Source organism: Anomalospiza imberbis, chromosome 3 (assembly GCF_031753505.1).
Source record: "Anomalospiza imberbis isolate Cuckoo-Finch-1a 21T00152 chromosome 3, ASM3175350v1, whole genome shotgun sequence".
NCBI classification, from domain to species: Eukaryota; Metazoa; Chordata; class Aves; order Passeriformes; family Viduidae; genus Anomalospiza; species Anomalospiza imberbis.
In genome coordinates, this window is record NC_089683.1 from 5,750,286 (window position 1) to 5,763,298 (window position 13,013).

The 13,013-nt window shown below is 38.4% G+C and overlaps 1 protein-coding gene across 9 annotated transcripts in view; it reads right to left on the reverse strand.

The window, feature by feature from the left end:
- SUPT3H (SPT3 homolog, SAGA and STAGA complex component) overlaps nucleotides 1–13,013 on the reverse strand; it is a 253,953-nt gene that overhangs the window by 97,247 nt on the left and 143,693 nt on the right. The window lies entirely within an intron of this gene.

The following is a 13,013-nucleotide window of genomic DNA, read 5'->3' on the forward strand; positions in this document are numbered from 1 at the left end:
TTGGTCACATTTAATGAATTTTTGAATATTTTACCTACCAATGCTTGATAATTTAAGCTTGCACATCCTCTGACTGGGTAAGAACTGGAAAGGCTTTGGCACACAGTCAGTCCAGTCAATCCAAGCCACTACCAGCTGGCTGAGCCAGGAGTCTGATAAAATACAGGAAGCAGAGATTCATGTCAAGGGACAACAGTACTCGGTATTTTGCAAAAACTCTGAAAACTGGCAATAGGTCCAAGCAGAGAAGACAAATAATTTTCCCTACCCTGAGGAGAACTTTGCTTTGGGAATCCAACTGTGCAGCCTTGTAATTAAGTGCAGCTCCACTGAAACTGCTCACATGTTAAGTTACGAAGGCTGAGCACAAAGCCAGGATATCCATTACTGGTGCCAGAGGAGTCAGAAGATAATGCTACTGATGCCAGTGGGGAGGAGGAAAATTAATGTTTCCAGCCTTCATCTTGATACCTTGTGAGGCACAAAGGAAAGTGCCAGCAGGTCTAAGTTCCAGAAAAACATCACTGAAATCTTCAAGAGAAGATGAGGGTCTCAGGGCAAAAAAGCAAGGATGTAAAGTAACATCCTGATTCCGTGATTCTGTCCATGGTAAAGGCTGAGCCTGAGCACAACCACCAGGATTCTGATGTTTATCTTCTAGAACAATTGTAACACAGGTTTCTACAAGAAGAGATCTTTATTTTTCTGCATAAGTGCACAGTTTAAAGGGGCTGAAAAAAGGATATTCTTCTCTAATTATTAGAGATATTCTCTGCAGTGCTTATTGAAATAGAGGGAAGACTATAGATGGTAAAGGGAAACACACAAAAAACCCACAAAACAAGAAAACATGAAAATACATGACAAATAAATGGAAAAGTACCTTAATTCCTGAAAAACAATAGGAGAATTCCATTTCTCTCATGTATTTATAAGAAGGTGAACTCAAGTATTAGTCACAAACTGTTAACTATGCTTACCGAAAAGAGTGAAAAGAAGAGTGAGTGAAACCAATACAGGTGTCACAAAGATAGAAAGAAATCTCTGTTCTCACAATGACAGAATGGATGATTCTTCTCTGAAGGATATGAGGAAGGAGTGATCCAAAGGGAAATGTAGAGTGTTGATCAAGAGGTAGCACAGAAAAGATGAAGGCTGGGTAAAAGTTTAGAAGGAACATTGATTATTGAGGGGGATTTAACAGGTCAAGAAAGTAGGGGGTAAGATTTTTAACAATCAAGATAAAATTTTCCATTAATACAGTTCACTCCCCTTTTGGGTTGCTGTCAAGGCTGGCTCCTGTACTGTGGAAAAGGCAGGTTACCTATGCGAATTTTACATGTTCACATGACAGTGAGATCTGCTCTACGTCCACTTCACAAACAGGCCAAAGGAGTCAAAGAACCACACCCCACACATGGGCAGGTATTTGCCTTCATTTGCCTCCCTCCCCATCCAATTAGCAGCACTCCTTCACTGTTAACAATTCACCTGTCATGCAATAGGAAACAGCTGCAAAATAACGCAGAAATATATATATATATATACCCCAAACCAACCAAATTTCTACTGAGCTTAAATTTAGAGTTTGTTGTATCTAAACTTGTATGCACTCCTAAGCAAAAACTGTAAATATTTCCCAGAAGCTAAAGCTATGAAATGCAGAGGTGATTTAGCAGACATGCAAACCATAAAAACTGTGCCCGATACATTTCTCTTCTAATTTAGAGTAAGTGGGCCAGTCTTATATCATATAGAATCGTAATTCTCAGTGACATTTAAACCAAAAACTAACTAAACATTTAAACTAAAAACCTGCAAACCTCCATAAAGCTTTACAAACAGTCATTTTAATATAAAGCTAAGAGACAGTAGCATAAACAATGTCAACACAGTAACTACTTTGCAGCTCAAAACCTGCACCTGGAATACTAGAAAAGTAAACTCATATTCATAACAAGTCACTTTTCAATCAGTGGCTTTGTGAGGAGGAATAGAATCTGTAGCATGCAAGAAAGCCACACTACTAGAAGTCAAGAAGTATAGGAATAAAAGATTGCAAAAAGTAAGGCTTAATTAGGTTTGCAAGTCAAGTTAAGAAGCAAAGCAAAGGAAGCTTCAGACATAAACCAGTATAAAAAAAGATAATCTGTGCTGAATGAAATAGAGATGGAAAATCTAAACATGTTCCAAAACAGGAGCATCATTTTCACAGGGCATTGAGAAGAACTGAGGTTTTGAGCATGGGAGCAAAGGCTGCACAACTCATGGAAGAGATATATTGGATAAAATTATTTCTACTGTACTGAATGGAAGTAAAACTCAAAGATTTTAATTCACTCCAGTCATCAGCACTGGATATCTCTGATGTGAATGAACTGTAAACATAACAATGTCTGCTGGCATTAATATTCAAATAAATCAGCTTTGTTTGGGGAAGCTGAAGGGATCAAATAATTATAGGCTGCTGCCTATGAATAATTGAAAAGCAATTAAAAAGATGACAGATCCAAATTCTTCTTGTTAATGTCAGATGATTTAATGAGGGATGACAGCCGCAAATTGCGATTTGGAAGGATTGAGGAGGATGTTAAGAAAACCTCTCTCATGGAAGGACAGAGCAGCTCTGCAACAGTTAAACAGGAGGAGCTCTGAAAAAATTCCTTAGTGGAGTTGCCAAAGCGTGAGCTGGACAAGGCCATGGCTGAGCAGATCTGGTACTGGTGATAGTCCTCATTTGAGTGCGTTGGATCAGATATCTCCAGGGTCCTCACTGCATTTTGTATATTCCTGCAGAGTTTTTGAGTAAAGAAAATTAGTTCTGTTCCTAAAGGTTCCAACACAACAGCCACCCTCTCCTCCATCTGGAATAGAGTTCCCTATCTACTGCTACACCAAAATTAAAATTCTGATCAAAAATATTGTGTCAACAAAGTGAAAGTGCAGAAAGAGACTGAGGGCTCTGCAAGAGACAGCACAGATGGAAGTGACAGCAACCTCACAACATTTTTGAATTGCTGCTACAATTGTCAATATCACCAGGAGGAAAAGCCTACAATGGCACTGTTAATAAAGAGCCAAAGAAAGGTCTGGTCCTCCACCCCAGGCATCCCACTGTGTACTGAACAAGAGGTAGGATGAAATTTGGTGCTTCCTTCAGTAAGAACAAGTAAATGCATAAAAATAACAGGCTTAGTCACAGCACGTCATCGAGGCTGAGAATGGCAGTTGTGTGTAAAATTGTTGAGCAAAGTTATTGGGGTTTCTTTTGATACAACTTGAATGAAAATCAGCTTCCATAATGGTCTAAGTATTCCCAGAGTAGACTCCTTAATTATTTACAGCCTTGGTTCATTCAGATAAAGAGGCTGTGCTAATATGTGTTTGAGCTTCACTTAGGAGAAAAAAAAAAATCGTTATTTGTTACAGATGTATCTCTGTGCTGGGTACTCACCACATGCTGCAACCAACAATAAAATGCAGAGTGGTTGAGCTCGTGCCTCACAGTAAACTTCAGAGTTTCATTTAGTTAAGATTTGCCTTCTTAAAACCCTGAAAGCTAAAGCCTAAAGACCTAATGCACAAGGCCTTTTTAATGGATTCATGTACACAGTGATTTAGGGTCAAGTTACTGATGTTAATAAACCTAAGGCTGTTGGAGTTTTTGCATTCTCTTTAGATAGATTTCCCTTTATAACTTACAGATGTAATAAACTGTAATGCATCAGCTAATGAATGAGAGATAAGTCACATGAGATAGTAGCATCATAAAGCATTCTCCTTTGTAGAGATGCTTGCAATGAAACTGGTGGCAGAGACAGTGGAACTAACACAGAGATCCCCCACTAGGACAGATTTCAGGTTGTAAATAAACAACACCACAGAAAATATATATTGCAGTGCCCTTTTTAATAGTCTGGGAGTACTTTATAAGGAACATTATGCCCATTTTTCTAATTTAATACCTGATGCACACAAACAAAAATCAATTAATCTACAGTCACTTTACATTTTCTTCATTCTAGGTCATCACTTCACTACTTGACCTTGTCTTGCGTATGACCCAGTGGGGAATAGCCATAAATTTTATCTTGTCAATGTCAGGGACAAACTGTATTTTTTATATGTCCCTCCCATCATCTGCAATCTAATCAGTACAATGGCAATCTGTGCAAATAATTCTATAGAGCACTCTGTGATGTCCACATTTGGTTGTCCTATGGTAAGTTCAGTGATATCTAATGTCAGCTGATGAGCACTGAATGTTCTGTTAAATGACATTTAATGTCAGAAACTAGATATAAAAAGATAATTTGCTGAGCAGATTTCCCATTTCACAATGCAAAGAAAATGCATCTGGATGCTTCCCATTTCTTCAGCCTTCAGTCAGTTGTACAAGTTCAGGCTTCCACAGTCAATGCAAACAAAATTGCCAGAATTCACATACTGTGGCTCCAGGAAATGTGTCATCCATCCTGATACTGGCCTAAGATGCCCATGTGATTGCTTAATGAATTTGCAGTCATTCTCTGGAAGACTTTATTAAATAAAGTCAAAGCAAGGCTAAAGGATCTTCTGATAGATTTGGCCAAACACAAAGTTGAGTGCTGTAGCAGTAATGGGCAATTCTTTTGAAATACATTATATACCAGCATGGGATGAAATAGTCTCTAGTTTGAAAATCTAGCTTAATTTCAGTGGATTTATATGCTTAAAAGATAGACAGACTTTTGTTAATAGCCTCTTATAAAGAAAGGATTTTAAATTAAATAGAAATAGTGTTGTATTCTATCATCTGCAGACAAAAGCAGTGCATCTGATCATATAAGTAATAATATCTTAGATGGACACTGACAAATTCCACACCTAAATATTAATAAGTAGGTTCTACTAATAGTGAATCATTCACTGAGTGCATACAATGGCATTTCTGGCTGCAGTACAATGATGTGTACATGAGTCCTAGAAAATAAATGTGTTCATTCTCAAAATTTCCCTGTGCTCCTGCTTCCAGTCTGTGAATGCCAAGTATTAAAGTAAATCTAGAAATACTACTTTCATTTTTGGGCTTTATATTTAGATCAGAAGGAGCTTCCTACAAACCAGCAAGAGCACAACATTTGAAGTCACTCTTACCGAGTACAAATTGAATCTCCTTGGTCCCAGCAGAGCTAAAGACTGAAATGATTTCCTGTCCTGGCACTCCATTTTCTATTTGTTTTCTGCCCCAATATTTTACAGAGGTGTTATTTCTCAAGTTATGCTTCAGTGCAAGTTCACTTTTTGTAATGATGACACAGCCAGCAGTGTGCTGGAACACCTACTTTATAATTACATGTTGTAATTTCAAGTGTGCCATTCTTGCCACACATCCGATCCAGAATAATAATGTGTCACAGCTTAGCTCTCTGTCATGGAAAATAATATAAACAGTGATAATTTCCATGAGAGAATAGGGAATCACAGTAATCCCCCATCAAAATATTTCAATGTATCCTCTTTTCTTTCCTACCCATGTTCCCACCTCTCACATCAGTGGCTGCTTCAGCACTGAGCAGGGTTGGGGAAAACTGAGTGGTGCACTTCTCTTCCATCACTGGGACCACAATCCAAACCTGATCTAAAGTTCTAGTTTACATCACCAGTGGGTTTTTAGCTGCCATCAACCTCACAAAATGCCCTGTCCACAGCTGCACATGAACATCAGTGGCTGCCTGGGCTCAGGAATAGACAAGCACAGCGCAAATTACCAAGCCTAAATTGCACCTCTTGCTCTTTAGGTTTCTAACACAAAGTTTCCACAAAGCAGAGATCCTAATTTTCTCAAGTTCATCTGTGTTTTACAATATCCTCAATTATTTTTTAATATTTCCTCCACACATCTCTTCCAGTGACACCAATATTGGCTAGTAAAACACAACCTCTATTCAATATAATCTCATACTCCTGCTTTTTAAAGGAAAAAAAAAACAGCTATGTGTGACTGGATTTGTGATAGCTGAACTTGAATGTCCTATCAAGTTGGGTTTTTTTAACATTCTAAAACTCTCTACTTTTCAAAACATACTGCTAAGTTTTTAAAAGAAAATTTTACTATAAATTCCTTTCTCACTGTTGTTTTTCTGTAATTAGCCTTTCTTCTGCCATGTTCTATGCCCCATTTCACTTAAGAATAGCATTCTGATTTGAAAATGTGAGAAAAATGTATTTGCTCATTTTCAAGTTAGACAAGACAAAAATCAATTTCTTACTTCAAAAGGCATAAGCCTGGAGTATTTATGTACTCAAATAATGACTTCTGAAAAAAAGTCAATCTTCAGTGAAACATCATCACAAATATCTAATATGTGTTCCATGAAGTTAGAAATAAGCAAGGATTAATCCAAATTTAAAAGGGGTTTTCTACCATTTTACTTTTTCCTGTTTTCCTGTTTTTGACAAGAGGTTAGAAAACAGTTGCAGAATAAATGCTAAATATTGTTAAGCTGAAAGCAGAGTTTTGACCACAACACTAATATTCTCCCTGAACTCCCTGAAGTTCAAAAGGTTGAAATCCTACTCAAAACATATAAAGGGGAACCTGCCCAGAGAAGTGGTGGAATGGCCTCCCTGGGGTATCCAGAAACAAGTGGATGTGGTGCTGGGGGTCATGGTGTAGTGGTGGACTTGGCAGTGCTGGGTTAACAGTTGGACTCAATGACCTTGGAGGGCTCTTCCAGCCTTAATGATTCTGTGACCCTAAAAATCAGCACTGTTTAGGTATGGTACAAAGGAAGATACAGAGAAAAAATGGGCAGAAGGTCTCAGGGAACATTAGGGATTTAAGCAACTCTCAGATTAAGGGAGGAAAGATAAGGAGCTTGGTTTAGTTCTTCCTGAATTTCAGTGGATAAAAAAGTACTTCTAGGGAAATGTGCCAAAATGCAGTCCTGAGTAAACACAGATGAGTCGAGATGGAGAGAGAAATATTCAAAACACCAGTGCTAAGATGATATTGAATCCTTGAAAGCAGATGAGGCTTGAAAGCCCACTGATGAAAAGGAAACAGGGTAAGAACAGAAATTTGTGGGATGCCCAAAGAAAGTAAGAAAATTCTGTTGAAAGATACATTGAATTACATAGTGGAGGGAGAGGAAGATTAGAAGAATATGGTGTTTCTCTTTGGCCTGAAAAAAACCCCTTCACTTTAAAGCAAGATTTAAAAATTATGTAACCACTGTGAGAAGAATTCCTTCATAGTTAGAGGACTGGAGATCAAAAGAGCCTCAAAAATAGTTCTTTGCTCAAAATGCAAGAGCCATGTTTTCCATTCTAATGCCTAGTATTTGTTACAGACTTGATGCACTCCCTGGTCAGTTGTCCTTTCTCTTTAACAGTAAAAGAGTAAGAGTAAGCCCATTCATGAGTATGTGCATTTCTGATGGAAACCACCACCCCACTCCCCTTCTTACAATGTTACACTTGTCAAAGAGTTGTACTGAATATAAAGTTCCACATTACCTTTATCTTCTGTTCAAGTAGTACAGAGGCAAACTGTTTTGCACCTGCAGCTTTTATAAGGCTGGAGTGGGATTTTAAAGGAACTGCTGAAGTGGTTGAACACTTTATGTGTGAGACTCAGCCTGTGCTCTACATATTTATATTTGTTTAACAAACCATTATCAGCCAAATTAAATTGAAGTGTGAAATATGGCACTCTGGAAAAATGACATATACCACTCTTGCCCACTGGTGCAAAGAATAAGGCAAGAAAATAGGAAAAGCTCTCATGCCATTCACAGGATTTTGAGTGTTAAACCACCAGGCACAGAGATGCATAAATCACTGAGATGCATACATGAAAATGCCTTTTTTTTTTTTTTTATTAGAGAAACAGCAGTACTTCTTCAGTAAAGTAATGCTTAGCTCTTTTAATCACACAGCTAGTGGGTTCAAGCACCTCTATCTCCAATACATTCAGGAGTGGACATTTTCCTAAGGCTTCAGCATGACCAATTCTCTTCTCAGTCTTCTTTGTGGCCTCACTTCAAGTCCTATATGCAGTTCTGGGTGCCACAACACAAGAAAGACATAAAGCTCTTAAAGAGCATCCAAAGGAGGGATACAGAGATGGTGAAGGGGCTGGAAGGGAAGCCTCATGAAGGGCAACTGAGGTGATTTGGTTTGTCTGGAAAAGAGGAGACTGAGGGGAGACTTCACTAGGGTCTTTAACATCCTCACAAGGGGAAGAGGATGTGGTGACCAGAAACAGGATTTGAAGAAACAGCTGGAACTGAGTCAGGGGAAGTTTAGGTTGGCTATAAGGCAAAGGTTCTTCACATAGAGGGTGGTCAGGTACTGGAACAGGTCCCCCAGGGAAGTGATCACAGGACCAACACTGGCAGAGCTCAAGAAGTGTTTGGACATCGCTCTCAGGCACGTGGTAGGATTGTTCCAGCTGTCCTGTCCAGGGCCAGGAGCTGGGCTCGATCCTTCCGGGTCTCTTCCAACTCAGGATATTCTTCACTTCTGTGACCTTCAATTCAGAATTTTCTACAAATAGAGATCTCTCTCCAGGGCATGTCAGTAAGAAGGAATGCAAAGCCAAATGCAAAGCTTTGATGAATTTATAAAGAATGGGAGCACCACGGATAAGCACATGTATCACACCAGTGCCTGTTCCCATCTGGGCTCATGATGTTCTGGAAAATTGCAACAACCAAGAGCTTTGTCATGAGGATGCACAAGTGCCACATGGAAGCAGAAAGGCCACATGTAACATTAAGTTGAATTTGCTACCAATTTTCTGAAAAAATGCATTTTGTTTTGAAAATACTCATGCTCTAAAACCCTTTTAGAGGAAATATATATCAGAGATTGATAGCAGCCATCATTGCCAAATGCCAAAACCTGACCATGGAGCACTGGCAATCTTTCTCACTCTCTCTTTGAAGGACACATGTTTGTATCAGTACCTTCTTATTTTTTTTTTTCAGAAAAAAACCTTTTTTTTATTTTTTAAAGCATATCATACATGATTGGCTAATAGACATTTATTTAATTCCTCACAAAAAAGAGAAATTATTCATACAGGTTAAAAAAAAATAAACAAAAAAGAAACAACAAAGGAGAATAAGGCTTGTATGGCTTGTATGGCTCCCATCTAGAAGAGAGAAACCTTGAGTTAAATTTTGTTGCCTGAACTGGGCAGGAACTGAAGTATCAACCTCCTGTGTACTCCAGGCAGCTACACAGAGAACTGAACCCTGATGCAGAGGAGTTTTTTTCTGTATTTCAAAGAAATCTTCAAAATATTTTAGTGTCATTCAAATACAGGAAGGATCTCTTTTCAAGCTTTACAATAATTATTGTTCTGGAAACCTTATAATATAAATTTCAGGCCTGGTGGCCACTGGGTGCCAGTGGATGAATTAATTTCTCTTAGGTTATTCACAGAAAATAAATAATTTACTTACAGTCAGTTTAGTCAAAAATGAACATTGCCATAGTCCAAGACAACACAGATACCACAGGTGATGCAATATTTTGCCTGGTAAGGTTCATAAATCAGGCCATAAGCCTTCAGTGCTAAGACAATGCCATACAAAAGCAATGCACCCTCATTCAGTCACATTTGAAGTTTTTTCTGCATCATCTTTCCCCACTAAGAGTCATCAAACGCACATTCAGCAAATCTGGTACTCAGAAATAAATGACACCCATAGGCACATGTCCCAAATCCCCCCATTTACCAGCATGGGTTGGAAAGTTCTCAAAACCTTCCTTGGGTTCTTAGAAATAACTGCCACCTTCAATTTTATTTTCTCAAGATCTTTACCACCTCCAGTTGCAGAGATGTGAATGATGAATCATTGAACTGACATCCCAAAAAGGATCAGCTGTCATCTGTTAAAATTACAGGCTATGGAGGTAGGGATGTCTGCAGTTAAGCATAGGTCTGATTTCCTTTCTATAATTTTGATTCCTTTAAAACACTTGAGATAAAGGGCAGCAGAAATTGCTTAGTACTTTACTAGTATTGTTTAAGTGAAAAAAATTGGTAAATATTTAAAACCTTTGTATTCATTTTTGAAGAATTATAAACATCTTTATTCTGCTGAACAAAATGTTGCACTCATTAAAAGGGTTTTGCAATACCTGAGAAAAATCAGGCACCAGATGTGGTTGATTTGACTTATGAAAAAAATTGTATTTGCACATGCCAATGGATAATTGTTTGGAATTCAGAAGCAAAATCTACAAAGTTTCCATCTGCAGCAGCCAGAGGGCTGGAAAATGAACAGAATTTTCCCTACAATTTCTTCTCCTAAAAGCTCTCCCTGGCAGCTCTGTGTAGCACTGACCATATGAAATGAAAAGGGAATGAGTTTTTTTCCTTATGTTCTCAATGCCTCCCCTTCTGCCCCTGAGCAGCCACGAGAATGACAAGAATGGTGGGAGAAACCTGTTAGGTGTCTCCTCCTACACGGATGCTTTCCAATTAGCACTTACCTAGATCTTACTTATGGTTTTAAAGACATAGAAATATTCCTCTCCAAAGACAGCGAAATGTAGCCCAGAGGCACTGGGCAACTCGTGCACTCACACAATCAATAAATCACAAAATCCAGTCCAAACCCCAGGAAATTGGTTCTGTCTCCACACACAGGAGACACAGCACCTTCCCATCAGCAGAGCAACAAAAATCAGAGCATATTTTCTTGTGATTTGTCATCCTATCCCGAGTATCCTGAGGGATTATCAGAACAGGCAGTGGAAGGCCAAGGATGAATTGTTCAAGACTTCAGCTAATTAATGGAAGGAAAAAGATGGTCAGTTGACAAGGGAAAAGAACCAGCTATTGTTCTGATGATGAAAGATGCACTTCAATAGGCAGGCGAGTTGCCTCCACCCTCCATTATAGCTCAAATAGTTTTGCTGGTGGTTCTTTTATAAGAATTCAATTGTTCCAAAGATATAGAACTTCCAAGGAAAAATAAAGCAAAAAATCCTGCCTTAAGAATTTAAAATCTGAGAATTTTAATGCAGCCATTTGAGACAAAACCAAAGTCTTTTCATCAGCCAACACTTAGTCAAGCATCTTAAGAGATCAGGCTGTCAGTCAATCCAGAAATAATGAACAGGGACAATGGCAAGGAGGGTGAACATAATGGGGAATTTCATGACAGAAGAAAAAAAAGTGAAAAAAAAAAAAAAACTGACAGTGAGGATGAAGCATGGCACATGTGTAATGTCCTTCCTGTATAGGGGCCTGCACAGATTTTATTTTTAATTAAAAGCATTATTCATTTTAATTAGGACTCATGATTTGTAAGCAATGCTATCTTTGAAAAACAAATAGAGCAATGACTCCAGACTATCCAGTTGGATTTATGTGATATGGCTGCTATACAGTTCAGAAACAAAGAGATAAAAATGCCCTGTGAATGAAGAAATAAGGCAACTCCTCCACAGCTAAAGCACAATATGAAAGTCATGTACAGGAAAAAAGACAATATTTTAATATTATTTTCATCCTGACAATGAGTAGAGAAATTTTCAAATCATCATGGACACAGCCCAGTCCAGTTCAAAAAGATCTGATAAACAAAATCTAAACTTAAATTAATTTAGTTTTAACAGATTTGCAACCATGGCATCTTTCAAGGAAAAAAAAATCATCCATTCACCCATGCTGTTAAATTCAGAGTTCTAATCCAAAATCAATTGTGCCTCAGCCAGCTTTCTATCAGCTGAGTGTTTTTTTTGGCAAAGACTCAACTCAAAATGAAGGGAATGCATTGGGGTGATAATTTGCTGCACGAGCACCTATAGGGTTGTTAAAATAAAGGTGCTGTGCCATACGCAGGTGTTCCAACATTCTTAAACAGTTCCTCCAGTATCCCCAATGCATTGCAATTTCAAAGTAAGCAAACCCAGAAACAGCAATTCTTCATCTCGAGTTTGGTTTGGAGCCCCGTCTGGCAAACGGCTCCGATCCCTGCTTTAAAGCACATCCCTCCTGTTCAAGCAGTGATGATGGACTGCAAGGAGCTGCATTAAGGTCTCAGACAAGTAAATTACTCTGGCTTCAAACTGTCAAGTAAACTTTGCAGCTTTGTACTTCATAGAGTACAGTTGGTGATAAAGACACAGGAACCCCAGGCTGCTGGTTTTGGCCATAAAAACGCCGATTGAAGTAATCACCCAGTAGAGCATATGATGAGGAATATCATTTACACAGCAGAGACACACACTTGGTGAACTGATACACTTCCAAACACTCTAAAAATTGCTTTTCCTCATCTACCCCCAAAATCCTTCCTTTGAAGCCTTCACAGGACAGGAATGTGAGACAATTTCAATCCCAAGATGCAATAACAATCTGATCACAACTTTGACAACTGTATTTTTTAAAAATAAGTATCTGCTTACACTCCTCTTAGTGCATTCCAAAATTATGAGACCAGGTAAACCAAGCTGATGGAGGGATCTAATGCTTAATCACAGAATCACAGAACAGGACAGGCAGGACCTGGCTGCATTTGCAGCCTTGCTTCCTCTCAGGCTAAGAGATCAGTCAGCTCCAAACTCATTCAATAGCACAGGCAAAAACATTAAACTTTCAGTGAGGAAAAGAAATAATCACAAGACATTTTTTCTTAAGATACATTTAAAATAGAGCATTATTTGTTCTCAGTTATTTAATAAGCCACACTATCAGGGCTGAAACATACATTCCCAAGCGGGATAGTGAGATAAACTCAGCAAATTTCACTACCATGGCACAACACGTCTTTTTATTTTTCAAAAGATAAAACACCTCATTGCCTTTTCAGCACACAGATAAGATACAGACACCTCTCAGGATGGATAAGGGCACTAATTGATGAAATGGAAATTGTTCATGTTATGCTGCTCTAAAAGATGTTTTTGTGGGGATCCAGTCTCCTTGAATAAAAATAACTGCATATACATACCAAAGTGTTTGTTCCACTAGCAGTTTTTATGAACTTGGGTAAAAACATTATAAA